We start from the raw sequence: 20,012 nt of genomic DNA, 5'->3' as shown, positions 1-20,012 counted from the left end.
AGGCTCTGTGACAACGTAGTCGAGGATGGGTGCATTAAGAAATGCCAATCCAGTTTTAATATCCACATGGACCGGCATCCCTTGAGTGACTATCACTCCTTAGTGGGTAGCGTGTTAAATCAAACAGATTGTTGGGTATGCTCTCAAGTACCTCAAGGTCATAGCAAATCAGGACTAGTACCATTTCCTTTAACGATAGGGGAGGTACTTGAGCTAAGTGGTGGGAGACCGGTGGACAGGAGGTTTAATATCTCCAGTCCTCCTAGTTTGAAGCTCCACCAATATCATGTGGATAGATCCCTCATATGTTTTAACATTTCCAATCCCCGAAAGCCGGGAAATTGGGAAGTGTCATGGAGTAACCAAACCATGACCTTTTCATATAGAGCAGATAGAATGCCGACAGATACAGAGCTTATACGCCACATAGCCAGTAGAGGAAAATCTTTCCGGTATAGGTATACCCTAGGAAGTAGGATTACGAGAGTTGGAGAGGTATCACCAGGATACTGTGCACATATCGTACAAGCTGATACGTGTACTAGACAGATGGGAGAATTAGGGTTAGGAGATTTCACATGGAAAATGTGTAATATGGTTATGTCCTACTCCGTCCCATATGTTCTCCCCGATGATGCATATTTCATATGCGGGAGGAAGGCGTATAAGTGGCTTGCCCCAAACTCTGAAGGATTGTGTTATATTGGAAAAGTATTGCCTGAGGTAATGACTGTATCACATGCCAAAATGAAAGACATACACCGTGTTGCCCAAACTCCTTATACTCACACCCATTACGAGCACGTAGTTAAACGGCACCTGATAGAAAGAACAGAGCACCCGGCCTCTGACATGATCCATGAATCCACCGGGATTCAGTTTCTACTTGCGTTAGACCTCACTCGCACCGCCAGAGGAGTGTTGAATTATAAATACATATCTGCGCTCGCAAATTTGTTAGACAATATCACAGAAATGTATGATGACACGTTTAGGTATACTGGAAGAGAACTTCAAGCTTATAAAACAGAACTAGTTCAGCATAGAATGATTCTCAATTATCTCACAGCAGTAACAGGTGGATATTGTGTCACACTGGCAACGCAGTACGGCGTGAAATGCTGCACATATATAACGAATAGTACCGAGGACCCGGTCGAGGTCATAGACCAAAAGATGGACGATATTCTCCAATTGAAGTGGGAATTTCGCAGGAGACACAATCTCACCCTTGCTGCTGTGAGTAATGAGCTGACTAGTTGGGTGTCATGGTTGAACCCGCAAAATTGGTTCTCCGGTTTAGGAGAATGGGCTCAAGGAGTTATAATGGATGTAGGGAAGTTTCTCCTATGTATCTTAGGTGTTATCATAACGATTGGCTTGATATTTAGATGCGGTCAGGCTTTAACGAAGTGCAAACGAAGTACCAGGGTGATGAGTTTAAGGAGTGAGGAAATTGTAATGCGATTTCTACGGTCCGTTTCTTTCACCTGTTTTTCCGTTTTCCTCTGAGGTAAAAAGACCCACTTGGACGAGGAATTTGATGAGCCGATATACAGACAACAGATGGATTAAAGAAGAAGTTTTGACAACCTTATACACAGATTTTTGATGAACTATGCCATAGATCCCCAGTTTCCCTAGAAATTTTAAAATTACTCTAGCCCAACACTTTTGTAAATCTATGGACATTGACAAAGCTTTTTGCTCGCACCTTATGGGCAAAAGCACAAAGAAGACTGCATTCAACAGACACCAAACAAGACCTCAATCGACGAATGTTCATTAACCTGACATAGAATACCACTGCATTTACCGTAACTATGTATTTTCTTCATCTCTACAACCTTCAGGTAATTACACACATAGTATAGGGAATACAGGCATAGATATCAGCAATCACATATTCCCCCATTCATGTATCATCAACTAAAATGTGCTCCCCATTTTTGTTACAACCAAAATCCGAAAAAAGCTCGGTAAAGTTTGACAGCCCATCCACAGACCCGTACCACGGGATAAGAAGGAATTCAAATGTATACTTCGCAATACCTCAAAGCTTGATTTAAAACACGTACGGCACGATGATACATGACCCCCCAAACATGGATTCATACACACATGCTTCTGCTATCTCACTAGGTCATACCCTTTTCCTACCTTCTCCTCTCCTCCCCTACCCAACCATGTAAATGTATTAACCCCTGACATATATTTTTCTCTTTTTGAAATGTTTTAGGAAGTGGCAGTTATTGTTGACTGCCAAAGGGTGGACTGTCAAAGTCAGAAAAATATCACGATGCACACTGCCATATTTGCACCTCATATGTGTCCCTGCTGCGCATGCGTGCGCTCTACCGTGCGTGCGCATACTCGCTGTTGCGGGCACCCGCAGGCGCACGGTATGCACATTTACGGTAGAGATTGTGTGCGTCTAGCGGGCGACTCTTTCGTTACATATTTTCACCATATAATGCATTTTGTAGATTATGGTCCCTTTGATAGATTCTGAAAGTTTAGTTAATGTAGTATGTTCCTGGACAGAGAGATCCCTCATTGTTTGATACGAAGGGTCAGACAGGAGTAATACAGTGGTGTTTAGTATCCATCGGAAGAGTATTTAATTAGCAATATTCCGGTGTTGGTTTGAAGCGGATCAATCGCTCGTGCGAATAGTTATGGACATAAGAAGTTTATGAACATTTACTGTATTTGCACTTACTTATCCATGCGGCGGGAAACCCAGTTTCCCTCCCACCTGAGCTGTTGGAAATAGTCACAGCCCACCTGTATGAATCAACCTATGACCTTTTGTTATAATGCGAAGACGAATTCCTGTGTCCAATGAACAATGAGATTGTAGGGACCATTGAATTGTATTGTGTGTGGGGCATAAATAGACAGGCCGATCACATCCAGCACTCACTCTTCATCGGTTATCATTGCTGAAAATCGGGAGCTGGATGTCCAGAGGCGCATGCGATCGTTTCCTTTGTGCGTAAGTTTTCTCCGTAATCATATTGTCTTTTCTTGTTATTATGGGCCATATCTTTCTCTCTCTCTCTTCTCTTTCTCTCATTTTCTCTTAAACGTACTTGTATTGTATTTACTGTGTAGTTACCTGGTTAGTTAGTCTATGTTATATTGTAGTGTATGACTTGTATTGTATTAATTCTTTTGCAAGTATAACATTCATAATATATATATTAGGCGTTGGACCCTAAGCACGGTATTTGTGTATTTCTTATAGTGTTAAGTATTCTCAGAGCGTCGGTGACGCTCGAACAGCTTTTGAGTTAATAAGGTTATACAGTGTTGCATTTACACCCTATCTCTACACTAAGGTTTTACAGCAAATTACATTGTTTGTGGTTTAGACATAAAGGTTTAACATTGTGAGCGTCGGCGCCGCTCGTGATCTCCTCGTGGTCTCGAGCGTCCACTACGCTGATAGCGTAGCATTACGGTAGTCGCTCACCTATAAGTGTGCCCGATACCAACAGCGTATTCTCGTGAGCGTCTGTATCGCTCGAGCAGCCCGCTCCCGATACAGCGTCCGTTACGCTATAGTGAACCATTACGTTAGTCAGCAGCCAATAGCGTGCCTGCCTGTGATCTCTTGGCCGTGAGCGAACGTGACGCTTGAGCGTCTCGACCACGGCTAAGCGATTGTTACGCAACGAGCGTACCCTTACGGTACTCCATACGCAAATAGCGTACAGTGTTCTTAGACCTCACAAAGGGTTTTAAATAAGATAAATATTTAGCTTTATCAAAGCGCACTGTCAGCAGTGTTCATTCCGGGAGTGGACAACTGGGATGCAGACTTCCTCAGCAGACACGACCTACATCCAGGAGAGTGGGGACTCCATCAGGAAGTCTTCGCACAGATTGCAAGTCGGTGGGGACTGTTCCAGATAGACATGATGGCGTCCCGCCTCAACAAAAAGCTACAGAGGTATTGCAACAGGTCAAGAGACCCTCGGGCAGTAGCTGTAGACGCCCTAGTGACACCGTGGGTGTTCCGGTCGGTCTATGTATTTCCTCCTCTACCTCTCATACCCAAGGTGTTGATAATAGTAAGAAAAAGAGGAGTAAGAACAATTCTCATTGTTCCAGATTGGCCGCGAAGGACCTGGTATCCAGATCTGCAGGAAATGCTCACAGAAGATCCGTGGCCACTTCCTCTAAGACAGGACCTGTTGCAACAGGGGCCCTGTCTGTTCCAAGACTTACCGCGGCTGCGTTTGACGGCATGGCGGTTGAACGCCGGATCCTAGCGGAAAAGGGTATTCCAGATGAGGTCATTCCTACGCTAATAAAGGCTAGGAAGGACGTGACATCTAAACATTATCACTGTATATGGCGAAAATATGTTTCTTTGTGTGAGGCCAGGAATGCTCATACGTAAGAATTCCACCTGGGCCACTTCCTTCACTTCCTACAAACTGGAGTGAATTTGGGCCTAAAATTAGGCTCTATTAAGGTTCAGATTTTGGCCTTATCCATTTTCTTTCAAAAGGAATTGGCCTCTATTCCTGAAGTAAGTACAAACTTTTGTGAAGGGAGTACTGCATATTCAGCCTCCTTTTGTACCTCCGGTGGTCCCTTGGGACCTTAACGTGGTGTTAAGGTTATGGTTTGAACCACTTAAAATGGTGGAGTTTAAATATCTCACTTGGAAGGTGGTCATGTTATTAGCCTTGGCTTCCGCTAGGCGAGTGTCGGAATTAGCAGCTTTATCACATAAAATCCCCTATCTGGTTTTCCATATGGATAGAGCGGAATTGCAGACCCGTCCTCAATTCCTGCTAAAAGTGGACTCATCCTTTCATATGAACCAACCTATTGTGGTGCCTGTGGCTACGCGTGACTTGGAGGATTCCGAGTCCCTTGATGTGGTCAGGGCTTTGAAAATTTACGTGGCCAGAACGGCTAGAGTCAGAAAAACAGAAGCACTGTTTGTCCTGTATGCAGCCAACAAGATTGGCACCCCTGCTTCAAATCAGACTATTGCTCTCTGGATCTGTAACACGATTCAGCAGGCGCATTCTATGGCGGGATTGCCGTTGCCTAATTCAGTCAAGGCCCATTCCACTAGGAAGGTGGGCTCTTCTTGGGCAGCTGCCCGGGGGTCTCGGCACTACAGCTGTGCCGAGCTGCTACTTGGTCGGGTTCAAACACCTTTGCAAAGTTCTATAAGTTTGATACCCTGGCTGAGGAGGACCTCCTGTTTGCTCAATCGGTGCTGCAGAGTCATCCGCAGGAGCCCGTTTGGGAGCTTTGGTATAATCCCCATGGTCCTTACGGAGTCCCCAGCATCTTTTAGGACGTAAGAGAAAATAAGATTTTAAACCTACCGGTAAATCTTTTTCTCGTAGTCCGTAGAGGATGCTGGGTGCCCGTCCCAAGTGCGGACTACTTCTGCAAGACTTGTATATAGTTATTGCTTACATAAGGGTTATATGTTAGTTTTCATCGGTCTTGGACTGATGCTATGTTGTTTTCATACTGTTAACTGGGTAGTATATCACAAGTTATACGGTGTGATTGGTGTGGCTGGTATGAATCTTGACCTTGGATTAACAAAAATCCTTTCCTCGTACTGTCCGTCTCCTCTGGGCACAGTTTCTCTAACTGAGGTATGGAGGAGGGGCATAGAGGGAGGAGCCAGTGCACACCCAGATCTAAAGTCTTTCTTAAAGTGCCCATGTCTGCTGCGGAGCCCGTCTATCCCCCATGGTCCTTACGGAGTCCCCATCATCCTCTACGGACTACGAGAAAAAAAATTTACCGGTAGGTTTAAAATGTTATTTTTTTCTCTGCAACCCACTGCTAAATTGTGCTTCCTAGCTGTTTTTTATAAAATCACTTAATTAAATCTGGGAGAACAATCTTCATGACAATAGTATCTCCTATGCAAAATAAGTATGATTTGGGATAGGGCTGGGGAGGGCCGTTGCTCAGGCACATCTCTGTCAAGTAAAGGAGATTCAACTGAGGCAGCACAAGGGAACTCTCATCTGGGGACAACAACTGCAGGGAGAACACATATTTTCAGATGAAAATGGGGTGGCAGAAGGCTGCCTAATACTGAAGCACCCCCAAACAACAAACCAAATGCAACAACTAGTGCAAGCATTCCTGGGGGATGGCCTGCAGCAGATGGATTTGAATATGGTGATGTCATCCAAGCAGTGGGTCAAAGTTGGCTTCAACCCTCGTCTGCATATGAAAAGAGAAAAGGAGCGTGCAGGGCATGGAGGCCTTTTGTGGTGCTTGGATGACCCCTAGTTCGCATTAAGCACCCCCACCCTCCTTCGGTGTGGGGCTCATGTTGGCCATTCCCCAGCCCCTGAAGCATTCAAGCTGATTTCTTGCAGCAGCTGGGCACTGTAACAGCTCCAGAGCTGCTCTGTAAAGCAAGTAAAAGGGTGTGGGCCCTGCAGCACTACCCGTAGTTTGCATTGTGCATTGGGAGGCACAAAGTAAGCAGACGGGAGGAGAAGTCAGGATAGTGCACAAGGGTATAGAAGGGAGGGGCTCAAGAAAAAAGAAGTGGAACCAGACAGCAAACTAGGCTGGAGAGAGACCTGAGACAAAGAGATCTGAATTACATGAGAGCCGACCAGGGAAAACTCAAATTATGCAGTCAAGTTTCCCACATTTGGGGAAATCGCAGGGGCAGCACACCCAGAGTGCAATGGGTGAGCCTTGCCCTGGGAGAAGCAACTTCATGATCATAGTATCTCACCTGGCAGGTAAGTAGGAGTTGGGCTAGAGCTGGGGAGGGTCGCTGCTCGGGCACCCCCCTGTCAAGTGAAGGAGATCCAACTGAGGCAGCACAAGGGAACTCTCGAAAGAAGAACAAGGCTAGAGGAAGATCTGAGACAAAGAAATCTGACTTTTACCAGAGCTGACCAGAGGAAAGCACAAACACAATCCCCCACTACCACAAATAATGCAGTCGAGTTTCCCACATTTGGGGAAATCACAGGGGTCAGCATACCCAGAATGCAATGAATGAACCTAACCCTGGGAGAACAATCTTCATGACCATGGTATCTCCTATGCAAAATAAGTATGATTTGGGATAGGGCTGGGGAGGGCCGTTGCTCAGGCACATCTCTGTCAAGTAAGTTGCATTTGATTTGTTGTTTGGGGGTGCTTCAGTATTAGGCAGCCTTCTGCCCTACCATGTTCATCTGAAAATATGTGTTCTCCCTGCAGTTGTTGTCCCCAGATGAGAGTTCCCTTGTGCTGCCTCAGTTGAATCTCCTTTTGGAGAAGACCTCAATAAGATTGTAGCTGATCTGGCTACTGCTAAAACAGCTTGCCTACCTAGTATGACTCCTACCACGCAGAAGGCTAAAAGTACTTTTCTTGGCCCTTTCATCCTCCAGGTAAAGCGTACCCAAGGTCAGGCATACCCAAAGCAAGCTCATGTTTCCAGACCTGCCAAGCCCAGACTGAAGCAATCCTGGGCTGCCCATCAGCCTGCTTCCAAAACGGACAAGCCTGCCGCATGACGGTGCAGGCCTCCCTCTGGGGGATCCCAGGGTGGGGGGCCCGACTTCTAGGTTTGGCAAAGAAAGGTATAATTCTAAGCTAGAGAATTCTGTTTGGAGCTCACCTTGTACTTTGTGAAGAAATAATCAGCATTGTGGCTGAGCAGATACATGTAGTGTGTGGCTGCAAACTGCATGGATCTGCTGCGTTGTAATGCTGATTCTTTTTTTTTGCAAAGTACCAATAGCTTCATATAATGTTCACAATTTTTATGCAGGATCAAATAGCTCAATAGGTAGGGTGTTTGATTAGAATTCAACAGGTTATAGGTTTGAATCCTGGGTATGGTAGTTTGAGATGTGTTATTTAATAAAGTATGTTGTTCTGACTGCCGGCATCCTATCACCTGGGATATCATACTAAATAAATGGAGTTGATAAAATTTTTTTTTTTTTTTTTTTTAACTAGGGACAATTTCCAGATACTTCTCTTTATAACTGAGATTGCCCCCTGGAACTTCACATCAGTTGACAACTATGCATGAGTGGGCAGTGCTTGCCCTGGATCTGTCCACCCATTTATGTGCCGCCATAAAATAAAGCATGACTAACAGTTATCCTGGGCGTACACTACACAATTATCTGTCAGGCTATCTATCCAGTCTGGATGGATGGAATGAAAATCTGGTAATGTATAGGAGCAAATGTCAATTAACCATTTGCTCCCAAACACTAGAAAAGTGGTCAAAAATGGTCATTACACAAATTGGTTAAACCCAAAATTTAACCAATTTGTTTAGGGGACCATTTTTGTCCATTTTTTAGTGTTTGAGAGTAAATCGTTGATGGTCATTTGCTCACATAGATAACCGGATTTCTATTCCAACCAGCCAGTGTTGGAGAGATGGTCTGCCAGATTACATAATGCATACCAGAGCCATAACTAGACTTTTTGGTGCCCTGTGACAGAGAATTATATGCCCTCCCCCCCATTTTTGCAATATGGACAAAAGGCGCATGCCTTGTGGGGAAGGGGCATAACAAGATTGGTCTCAGAGAAAGCACATGAGATATGAAGATATATCTAGTATACTTGACACTCAATGGTTTGTGGTATTGCAGGGGTGCCCTCCTTAAATGCATATACAGTCACACATGGCATGTTTGTGTAAATGGCATATCAGCAGTCAGCACTAACTGGTGACATGCCATTTGTACAAGTAAGCCATGTGTGACTAATATATAAACATACTTTATTAAATAACACCTCAAACTATCATACCCAGGATTCAAACCTATAACCTGTTAAATTCTAATCAAACACCCTACCCATTGAGCTACTTGATCCTGCATCTATTCTAACCTCCAAAAACAGATTCAGTTGCATTTTCCAGCGTGTTTTGTTTGCGCCTTTGCAAATGTCTTACATCGACAAACTTATTTAGTACTATTTTGCAAATAGGGTTACATTGTCGCAACATTGTGTTCCCTAATTGCTTGATTTTTTAAATGCAAAAATTGATAAAGACACCTGATAATTGCTCTGTGGAGTCTTCTTTTGTGTCTACTTCTTATCTACATTTAATTCCCTACCTATAATCAAGGCATTTTTAAATGCTGGGTGCTGCCAGGACGTGAGGCCTACCTAGTCTTTAGATCTGAATTTGAATGTACTTGTGAACTAACTTAATTTCCTACTTCTAAACTCATTCCTAAATTCACTACTTACATTAATCCTGTAGTTGGGCATTTTGAGCCTTCAATTGTGGGCATTGTTTTGTGTCCAGACCAGCAGCTGGTGGTGTGCATTTGCTGGAAAGGCATCGAAGACCTCCGATATGCTGCATCTCCTGATGTGTGTCTGCCTCAAGTGGCTGTCAGCAAATGCATGCTAGACACCCCATTCCAAGCTGATTGTGACATCACGGAACATGCATCATAGAACAGGCATGCTAGAACATGGGTCTTCAACCTGCGACCCTCCAGCTGCTGTGGAACTACATATCCCAGCATGCCCTGCCTCAGTTTTAGCATACCTTAATAGCAAAACTGTGGCAGGGCATGCTGGGATGTGTAGTTTCACAGCAGCTGGAGGGCCACAGGATGAAGACCCATGTGCTAGAACCAAACCGCAGGTACATTGAATGCTAGCAAGCTGAATGTTTAAATCCTTTTTGTTCCGCAGCATTCCAATGCGGAAGATTCCATGGAACCAGAGATTATTCCATTGAGAAGGACATGCTGCCTGGATGACTGCACTGTGCAAATTAAATCACGGAGCCAGTTGGCTTGTGGGTGGCTCTGGTGACTGGGTGGTTGGGTGGGCGGTGTGTCGGAGGTGGAGCACATGCAAATGAATGTGTATCATCCAGCTAGTGAGAGAGAAAACTCATGCAGGAGTGTGCCTGCTTGTCAGTGAGTTATGCACCTTGCCAGACGTCAAATCTACATGGAGCAACTGGAGGGGACAAGAGCAGGTTTGGAAAATATACACAGAAGAGCATATATGCTGGCGCATTCTCCATGATTGTGTCAGCTTATGTTTTGGTGCACTGCACTTTCCTCCACTAAGTTTTAGCCATTTTGTTTAAACGCAAGTGTAGTTGCTTCTCGCTCTTTTGGCTGTGATATTGTATTGTGGTTGAAGAGTCTGCTGGAGGGATTGTTTTCTTCATTGGCGAGAGACTGAAGATATTCCAGGATGGAAGGCTTGGGAACACTATCCGTTTTTCAGTTGTGGAAGAGTTGAAAAACCGGATTGGACTACATTCTATAGTAAAGGGTATCTTTGTATTTATTAATCCTCCCTTTATATGTGTCTGTCTTTCAATAAAGCTTTGGGCTTGTGATTCCGTCACCCTCTTACACTCCACACCCATAGCCTTATTAACTATTGTATTGTTTAAATGTATAGTGCAGTTCATGATTTATAGTGTAGGCTGACCTGTACTGTAGTTCTTGAACTGTACTATACCGACAGCATTTGTATTGTGTTTTGGCTGTGCTGCAACACAGTACTTATGTGTGTAATGTTTATGTATGTTTTTTTGCTTCTTTATGTCAATAAAGACTGCTTTTTCAATCCAATATCTGAAAACAATCAATGTTTATCTTTGATGGCAATAGAAGTGGTATGATATTTGCTGCCTTTGAAAGGCAATATCTGATATGTCCCCTATCTGGGAACCATATATTAAATGGCTTTTCAGAAAAGGGAGATGGGAGAAGAGCTTTCAGTACTTGTAGGACCGATGCACATTTCCTATTCTAGCCTCCAAAAACAGATTCAGTTGCATTTTCCAGCGTGTTTTGGATGCGCCTTTGCAAATGTCTTACATCGACAAACTTATTTAGTACTATTTTGCAAATAGGGTTACATTGTTGCAACATTGTGTTCCCTAATTGCTTGATTTTTTAAATGCAACAATTGATAAAAACACCTGATAACTGCTCTGCGGAGTCTTATTTTGTGTCTACTTCTTATCTACATTTAATTCCGTACCTCTAATCAAGGCATTTTTAAATGCTGGCGGCTGCCAGGACGTGAGGCCTACCTAGACTTTAGATCTGAATTTGAATGTACTTGTGAACTAACTTAATTTCCTACTTCTAAATTCATTCCTAAATTCACTACTTACATGAATCCTGAAGTTGGGCATTTTGGGACTTCGATTGTGGGCATTGTTTTGTGTCCAGACCAGCAGCAGGTGGTGTGCATTTGCTGGAAAGGCATCGAAGACCTCCGATATGCTGCATCTCCTGATGTGTGTCTCCCTCAAGTGGCTGTCAGCAAATGCCTGCTAGACACCCCATTCCAAGCTGATTGTGACATCACGGAACATGCATCATAGAACAGGCATGCTAAAACATGGGTCTTCAACCTGCGACCCTCCAGCTGCTGTGGAACTACACATCCCAGCATGCCCTGCCTCAGTTTTAGCATACCTTATAGCAAAACTGTGGCAGGGCGTGCTGGGATGTGTAGTTTCACAGCAGCTGGAGGGCCACAGGATGAAGACCCATGTGCTAGAGCCAAGCCGCAGGTACATTGAATGCTAGCAAGCTGAATATTTAAATACTTTTTGTTCCGCAGCATTCCAATGCGGAAGATTCCATGGAACCAGAGATCCTTCCATTGAGAAGGACATGCTGCCTGGATGACTACACTGTGCAAATTAAATCACGGAGCCAGTTGGTTTGTGGGTGGCTCTGGTGACTGGGTGGTTGGGTGGGTGGTGTGTCGGAGGTGGAGCACATGCAAATGATTGTGTATCATCCAGCTAGTGAGAGTGAAAACTCATGCAGGAGTGTGCCTGCTTGTCAGTGGGTTATGCACCTTGCCAGACGTTAAATCTACATAGAGCAGCTGGAGGGGACAAGAGCATGTTTGCAAAATATAGATAGAAGAGCATATATGCTGGCGCATTCTCCATGATTGTGTCAGCTTATGTTTTGGTGCACTGCACTTTCCTCCACTAAGTTTTAGCCATTTTTGTTAAGCTCAAGTGTAGTTGCTTCTCGGCCTTTTGGCTGTGATCTTGTATTGTGGTTGAAGGGTCTGCTGGAGGGAGGGATTGCTTTCTTCATTGGCGAAAGACCAAAGATATTCCAGGATGGAAGGCTTGGGAACACTATCTGTTTTTCAGTTGTGGAAGAGCACAGAGGTCGGATTGGACTACATTCTATAGTAAAGGATGTCTTTCTATTTATTAAACCTCCCCTTATATGTGTCAGTCTTTCAATAAAGCTTCGGGCTTGTGATTCCCTCACCCTCTTACACTCCACACCCATAGCCTTATTAACTGTTGTATTATTGTACAGTTTAAATGTATAGTGCAGTTCATGATTTATAGTGTAGGCTGGCCTGTGCTGTAGTTCTTGAACTGTACTATACCATCAGCATTTCTATTGTGTTTTGGCTGTGCCGCAACGCGGGTACTTATGTGTGTAATGTTTATGTATGTTTTTTTGCTTCTTTATGTGCATCGGTCCTACAAGTAATGAAAGCTCTTCTCCCATCTCCCTTTTCTGAAAAGCCATTTAATATATGGTTCCCAGATAGGGGACATATCAGATATTGGATTTCAAAAGCATCAAATATCATACCACTTTTATTGCCATCAAAGATAAACATTGATTGTTTTCAGATATTGGCTTGAAAAAGCAGTCTTTATTGACATAAAAAAAAAACATACATAAACATTGCACACATAAATACAGTGTTGCAGCACAGCCAAAACACAATACAAATGCTGACGGTATAGTACAGTTCAAGAACTACAGCACAGGCCAGTCTACACTATAAATCATGAACTGCACTATACATTTAAAGTATACAATAATACAACAGTTAATAAGGCTATGGGTGTGGAGTGTAAGAGGGTGAGGGATTCACAAAACTGAAGCTTTATTGTAACACAGACACATATAAGGGGAGGGTCAATAAATAGAAAGATATCCTTTACTATAGAATGTAGTCCAATCCGACCTCTGTGCTCTTCCACAACTGAAAAACAGATAGTGTTCCCAAGCCTTCCATCCTGGAATATCTTTGGTCTTTCGCCAATGAAGAAAACAATCCCTCCCTCCAGCAGACCCTTCAACCACGATACAAGATCACAGCCAAAAGGCCGAGAAGCAACTACACTTGAGCTTAACAAAAATGGCTAAAACTTAGTGGAGGAAAGTGCAGTGCACCAAAACATAAGCTGACACAATCATGGAGAATGCGCCAGCATATATGCTCTTCTATCTATATTTTGCAAACCTGCTCTTGTCCCCTCCAGCTGCTCTATGTAGATTTAACGTCTGGCAAGGTGCATAACCCACTGACAAGCAGGAACACTCCTGCATGAGTTTTCTCTCTCACTAGCTGGATGATACACAATCATTTGCATGCGCTCCACTTCCGACACACCACCCACCCAACCACCCAGTCACCAGAGCCACCCACAAGCCAACTGGCTCCGTGATTTAATTTGCACAGTGTAGTCATCCAGGCAGCATGTCCTTCTCAATGGAAGGATCTCTGGTTCCATGGAATCTTCCGCATTGGAATGCTGCGGAACAAAAAGGATTTAAATATTCAGCTTGCTAGCATTCAATGTACCTGCGGCTTGGCTCTAGCACATGGGTCTTCATCCTGTGGCCCTCCAGCTGCTGTGAAACTACACATCCCAGCATGCCCTGCCACAGTTTTGCTATTAAGGTATGCTAAAACTGAGGCAGGGCATGCTGGGATGTGTAGTTCCACAGCAGCTGGAGGGTCGCAGGTTGAAGACCCATGTTTTAGCATGCCTGTTCTATGATGCATGTTCCATGATGTCACAATCAGCTTGGAATGGGGTGTCTAGCAGGCATTTGCTGACAGCCACTTGAGGGAGACACACATCAGGAGATGCAGCATATCGGAGGTCTTCGATGCCTTTCCAGCAAATGCACACCACCTGCTGCTGGTCTGGACACAAAACAATGCCCACAATCGAAGTCCCAAAATGCCCAACTACAGGATTCATGTAAGTAGTGAATTTAGGAATGAATTTAGAAGTAGGAAATTAAGTTAGTTCACAAGTACATTCAAATTCAGATCTAAAGACTAAACACAAAACACAAAATAAGACTCCACAGAGCAATTATCAGGTGTCTTTATCAATTGTTGCATTTAAAAAATCAAGCAATTAGGGAACACAATGTTGCGACAATGTAACCCTATTTGCAAAATAGTACTAAATAAGTTTGTCGATGTAAGACATTTGCAAAGGCGCAAACAAAACACGCTGGAAAATGCAACTGAATCTGTTTTTGGAGGTTAGAAAAGATGCAGGATCAAGTAGCTCCATGGGTAGGGTGTTTGATTAGAATTCAACAGGTTATAGGTTTGAATCCTGGGTATGATAGTTTGAGGTGTTATTTAATAAAGCATGTTTATATATTAGTCACACATGGCTTACTTGTACAAATGGCATGTCACCAGTTAGTGCTGACTGCTGATATGCCATTTGCACTAAAACAAATTAAAATGGTAAAAGTTATTGTACTTTAAGTAAAAATAAAAGCTAAAATATCAATCCCAGTTTTGGATTACTTTAATGAACAAAAAAAAAATGCATATAGCAAAGGATAGTTTCAATCTGCCTACCTCTGGGTTATGGACCCAGCATGCTTCCATTACAGTACTCTGCTGCACATGTAAGTGCAAGAGATCCTGAAGCACTCACTCATCATGGGAAAGTACCAATGTGTTTCTTCATTGGTTGATGGAAGAAACATCTTACAAAAACTCTCCACATTATTGACTTTTTAAAATGTTTCTAGGAATCGTTCTAGATGAATGCTTATTAGCCTTTGTCAGTATGGACTTTTACAAAGTGTTGCTGTGGCGCAATCAGTTACTGTGTAAGGCTATAAACCAAAAGGTTGGTGGTTCAATCCCACCCAGGGACGTAATTGACCTTGTTATCAGATTTTGGTGATCTTTATGTAGACAAGTGAAAATTTCAAACCCCCTCTTATGGTGTAGGGTACCTGGCCTTCTCTGATGTAATCAGAGTTAGATTTGATTCAGTGATTTTATAAAAACAGCTAGGAAGCACAATTTAGCAGTGGGTTGCAGAGAAAAAGAAATATGCTGGCAAAAAAATCCAATTGAGTGATTAAACAGCTTTTCATTTTCTGGCTTTATTTTTATGCTAACAAATTTGTTCTCTGAAAAGTGTCCACAAAGCCAAGTTTCTGATTAACACATTTGTAGGGATGGTTTTTAACCTATTACTAAATTAAACTTGCTTCATTGGAAAGGCAGCAAGATGCATCCTCATTTCAATATCTACTGAAATAATACAGGTTGACACCAGGAAACATTAACGCCACTGCATCCTTTGTGCTTTCTCATGTGGAAGTCTGTTTAATGTGAAAACAAGGTGATATCTAATTAGCACACAGGTAAGGAATTAAGAAAATCTTTATTTAAGGGTGAAGATGTTTCTCACAAAATCGTTGCCCCAATGCATCATTGAAATTCAAGCTGGAAAGATGATTTTAATATATCACTTGTACATTTTGTATTGCTCTTCTGGTGACAATGTAGTTTGTTTTTGTCAATTACCATTTTAATAATCGGGTAAAGAAAATTAAGTGGATTTTTGAAAGAAAACAATACTGTCAATATACTATTAAAACAAATGAAAATGGTAAAAGTTATTGTACTTTAAGTAAAAATAAAAGAGCAAAAATATCAATCCCAGTTTTGGATTACTTTAATTAACAAAAAAAAAACGCATATAGCAGAGGATAGTTTCAATCTGCCTACCTCTGGGCTATGGACCCAGCATGCTTCCATTACAGTACTCTGCTGCACATGTAATTGCAAGAGATCCTGAAGCACTCACTCATCATGGGAAAGTACCAATGTGTTTCTTCATTGGTTGATGGAAGAAACATCTTACAAAAACTCTCCAGATTATTGACTATTTAAAGTTTTTCTAGGAAACGTTCTAGATGAATGCTTATTAGCCTTTGTCAGTATGTACTTTTACAAAGTGTCGCTGTGGCGCAATCAGTTAGTGTGTACAGCTATTAACCAAAAGGTTGGTGGTTCAATCCCACCCAGGGATGTAATTGACCTTGTTATCAGATTTTGGTGATCTTTAAGTAGACAAGTCAAAATTTCAAAAACCCCTGTTATGGTGTAGGGTACCTGGCCTTCTCTGATGTAATCAGAGTTAGATTTGATTCAGTGATTTTATAAAAACAGCTAGGAAGCACAATTTAGCAGTGGTTTGCAGAGAAAAAGAAATATGCTGGCAAAAAAATCAAATTGAGTGATTAAACAGCTCTTCATTTTCTGGCTTTATTTTTATGCTAACAAATTTGTTCTCTGAAAAGTGTCCACAAAGCCAAGTATCTGATTAACATCTTTGTAGGGATGGTTTTTCACCTATTACTAAATTAAACTTGCTTCATTGGAAAGGCAGCAAGATGCATCCTCATTTCAATATCTACTGAAATAATACAGGTTGACACCAGGAAACATTAACGCCACTGCATCCTTGCTGCTTTCTCATGTGGAAGTCTGTTTAATGTGAAAACAAGGTGATATCTAATTAGCACACAGGTAAGGAATTAAGAAAATCTTTATTTAAGGGTGAAGATGTTTCTCACAAAATCGTTGCCCCAATGCATCATTGAAATTCAAGCTGGAAAGATGATTTTAATATATCACTTGTACATTTTGTATTGCTCTTCTGGTGACAATGTAGTTTGTTTTTGTCAATTACCATTTTAATAATAGGGTAAAGAAAATTAAGTGGATTTTTGAAAGAAAACAATACTGTCAATATACTATTAAAACAAATTAAAATGGTAAAAGTTATTGTACTTTAAGTAAAAATAAAAGAGCAAAAATATCAATCCCAGTTTTGGATTACTTTAATTAACAAAAAAAAAAAATGCATATAGCAGAGGATAGTTTCAATCTGCCTACCTCTGGGTTAAGGGGCCCAGCATGCTTCCATTGCAGTACTCTGCTGCACATGTAAGTGCAAGAGATCCTGAAGCACTCACTCATCATGGGAAAGTACCAATGCGTTTCTTCATTGGTTGATGGAAGAAACATCTTACAAAAACTCTCCAGATTATTGACTTTTTAAAGTTTTCTAGGAAACGTTCTAGATGAATGCTTATTAACCTTTGTCAGTATGTACTTTTGCAAAGTGTCTCGGTGGTGCAATCGGTTAGTGTGTTTGGTTATTAACCAAAGGGTTGGTGGTTCAATCCCACCCAGGGATGTTATTGACCTTGTCATCAGATTTTGGTGATCTTTAAGTAGACAAGTCAAAATTTCAAACCCCCTCTTATGGTGTAGGGTACCTGGCCTTCTCTGATGTAATCAGAGTTAGATTTGATTAAGTGATTTTATAAAAGAACAGCTAGGAAGCACAACTTAGCAGTGGGTTGCAGAGAAAAAGAAATACGCTTGCAGAAAAATCCAATTGAGTGATTAAACAGCTCTTCATTTTCTGGCTTTATTTTTATGCTAACTAATTTGTTCTCTGAAAAGTGTCCACAAAGCCAAGTATCTGATTAACACCTTTGTAGGGATGGTTTTTCACCTATTACTAAATTAAACTTGCTTCATTGGAAAGGCAGCAAGTGATGTCATCCAAGCAGTGGGTCAAAGTTGGCTTCAACCCTCGTCTGCTTATGAAAAGAGAAAAGGGATATGCAGGGCATGGCGGCCTTTTGCGACGCTTGGATGACCCCTAGTTCGCATTAAACACCCCCACCCTCCTTCGGTGTGGGGCTCATGTTGGCCATGCCCCAGCCCCTGAAGCATTCAAGCTGATTTCTTGCAGCAGCTGGGTACTGTAACAGCTCCAGAGCTGCTCTGTAAGGCAAGTAAAAGGGTGTGGGCCCTGCAGCACTACCTGTAGTTTGCATTGTGCATTGGAAGGCACAAAGTAAGCAGACGGGAGGAGAAGTCAGGATAGTGCACAAGGTTATAGAAGGGAGGGGCTCAAGAAAAGAGAAGTGGAAACAGACAGCATACTAGGCTGGAGAGAGACCTGAGACAAAGAGATCTGAATTATACGAGAGCCGTCCAGGGGAAACACAAATTATGCAGTCAAGTTTCCCACATTTGGGGAAATCGCAAGGGGCAGCACACCCAGAGTGCAATGGGTGAGCCTTGCCCTGGGAGAAGCACCTTCATGATCATAGTATCTCACCTGGCAGGTTAGTAGGAGTTGGGCTAGAGCTGGGGAGGGTCGCTGCTCGGGCACTACCTTTCAAGTGAAGGAGATCCAACTGAGGCAGCACAAGGGAACTCTCAAAAGAAGAACAAGGCTAGAGGAAGATCTGAGACAAAGAAATCTGACTTTACCAGAGCTGACCAGAGGAAAGCACAAACACAGTCCACCACTACCACAAATAATGCAGTCGAGTTTCCCACATTTGGGGAAATCACAGGGGTCAGCATACCCAGAATGCAATGAATGAACCTCACCCTGGGAAAACAATCTTCATGACAATAGTATCTCCTATGCAAAATAAGTATGATTTGGGATAGGGCTGGGGAGGGCCGCTGCTCAGGCACATCTCTGTCAAGTAAAGGAGATTCAACTGAGGCAGCACAAGGGAACTCTCATCTGGGGACAACAACTGCAGGGAGAACACATATTTTCAGATGAACATGGGGTGGCAGAAGGCTGCCTAATACTGAAGCACCCCCAAACAACAAACCAAATGCAACAACTAGTGCAAGCATTCCTGGGGGATGGCCTGCAGCAGATGGATTTGAATATGGTGATGTCATCCAAGCAGTGGGTCAAAGGTGGCTTCAACCCTTGTCTGCATATGAAAAGAGAAAAGGAGCGTGCAGGGCATGGAGGCCTTTTGTGGTGCTTGGATGACCCCTAGTTGGCATTAAGCACCCCCACCCTCCTTCGGTGTGGGGCTCATGTTGGCCATTCCCCAGCCCCTGAAGCATTCAAGCTGATTTCTTGCAGCAGCTGGGCACTGTAACAGCTCCAGAGCTGCTCTGTAAAGCAAGTAAAAGGGTGTGGGCCCTGCAGCACTACCCGTAGTTTGCATTGTGCATTGGGAGGCACAAAGTAAGCAGACGGGAGGAGAAGTCAGGATAGTGCACAAGGGTATAGAAGGGAGGGGCTCAAGAAAAAAGAAGTGGAACCAGACAGCAAACTAGGCTGGAGAGAGACCTGAGACAAAGAGATCTGAATTACATGAGAGCCGACCAGGGAAAACTCAAATTATGCAGTCAAGTTTCCCACATTTGGGGAAATCGCAGGGGCAGCACACCCAGAGTGCAATGGGTGAGCCTTGCCCTGGGAGAAGCAACTTCATGATCATAGTATCTCACCTGGCAGGTAAGTAGGAGTTGGGCTAGAGCTGGGGAGGGTCGCTGCTCGGGCACCCCCCTGTCAAGTGAAGGAGATCCAACTGAGGCAGCACAAGGGAACTCTCGAAAGAAGAACAAGGCTAGAGGAAGATCTGAGACAAAGAAATCTGAATTTTACCAGAGCTGACCAGAGGAAAGCACAAATACAGTCCCCCACTACCACAAATAATGCAGTAGAGTTTCCCACATTTGGGGAAATCACAGGGGTCAGCATACCCAGAATGCAATGAATGAACCTAACCCTGGGAGAACAATCTTCATGACCATGGTATCTCCTATGCAAAATAAGTATGATTTGGGATAGGGCTGGGGAGGGCCGTTGCTCAGGCACATCTCTGTCAAGTAAGTTGCATTTGATTTGTTGTTTGGGGGTGCTTCAGTATTAGGCAGCCTTCTGCCCTACCATGTTCATCTGAAAATATGTGTTCTCCCTGCAGTTGTTGTCCCCAGATGAGAGTTCCCTTGTGCTGCCTCAGTTGAATCTCCTTTTGGAGAAGACCTCAATAAGATTGTAGCTGATCTGGCTACTGCTAAAACAGCTTGCCTACCTAGTATGACTCCTACCACGCAGAAGGCTAAAAGTACTTTTC

At 43.1% G+C, this 20,012-nt stretch overlaps 6 non-coding genes across 6 annotated transcripts; all 6 read right to left on the bottom strand.

Moving 5' to 3' along the window:
- Positions 1 to 6,606: 6,606 nt before the first annotated feature.
- On the bottom strand, positions 6,607 to 6,769 carry LOC135029581 (U1 spliceosomal RNA). Its single transcript, XR_010225699.1, has one exon. It is a non-coding gene; the product is annotated as a U1 spliceosomal RNA (small nuclear RNA).
- Positions 6,770 to 6,921: 152 nt separating this feature from the next.
- Positions 6,922 to 7,085, bottom strand: LOC135029706 (U1 spliceosomal RNA). The gene has a single exon (XR_010225806.1). It is a non-coding gene; the product is annotated as a U1 spliceosomal RNA (small nuclear RNA).
- A 10,998-nt stretch (positions 7,086 to 18,083) lies between these two features.
- LOC135029537 (U1 spliceosomal RNA) lies at positions 18,084 to 18,247 on the bottom strand. Its single transcript, XR_010225661.1, has one exon. It is a non-coding gene; the product is annotated as a U1 spliceosomal RNA (small nuclear RNA).
- A 150-nt stretch (positions 18,248 to 18,397) lies between these two features.
- LOC135029498 (U1 spliceosomal RNA) lies at positions 18,398 to 18,561 on the bottom strand. Its single transcript, XR_010225625.1, has one exon. It is a non-coding gene; the product is annotated as a U1 spliceosomal RNA (small nuclear RNA).
- A 674-nt stretch (positions 18,562 to 19,235) lies between these two features.
- LOC135029580 (U1 spliceosomal RNA) lies at positions 19,236 to 19,398 on the bottom strand. The gene has a single exon (XR_010225698.1). It is a non-coding gene; the product is annotated as a U1 spliceosomal RNA (small nuclear RNA).
- Positions 19,399 to 19,550: 152 nt separating this feature from the next.
- Positions 19,551 to 19,714, bottom strand: LOC135029708 (U1 spliceosomal RNA). The gene has a single exon (XR_010225808.1). It is a non-coding gene; the product is annotated as a U1 spliceosomal RNA (small nuclear RNA).
- Positions 19,715 to 20,012: the final 298 nt, after the last annotated feature.

The sequence above is a fragment of the Pseudophryne corroboree genome, unplaced genomic scaffold, assembly GCF_028390025.1.
Source record: "Pseudophryne corroboree isolate aPseCor3 unplaced genomic scaffold, aPseCor3.hap2 scaffold_490, whole genome shotgun sequence".
Classification (NCBI taxonomy): Eukaryota; Metazoa; Chordata; class Amphibia; order Anura; family Myobatrachidae; genus Pseudophryne; species Pseudophryne corroboree.
The sequence above is the reverse complement of the archived record's forward strand: the minus strand, read 5'-3'. Positions and strand labels throughout refer to the sequence as shown.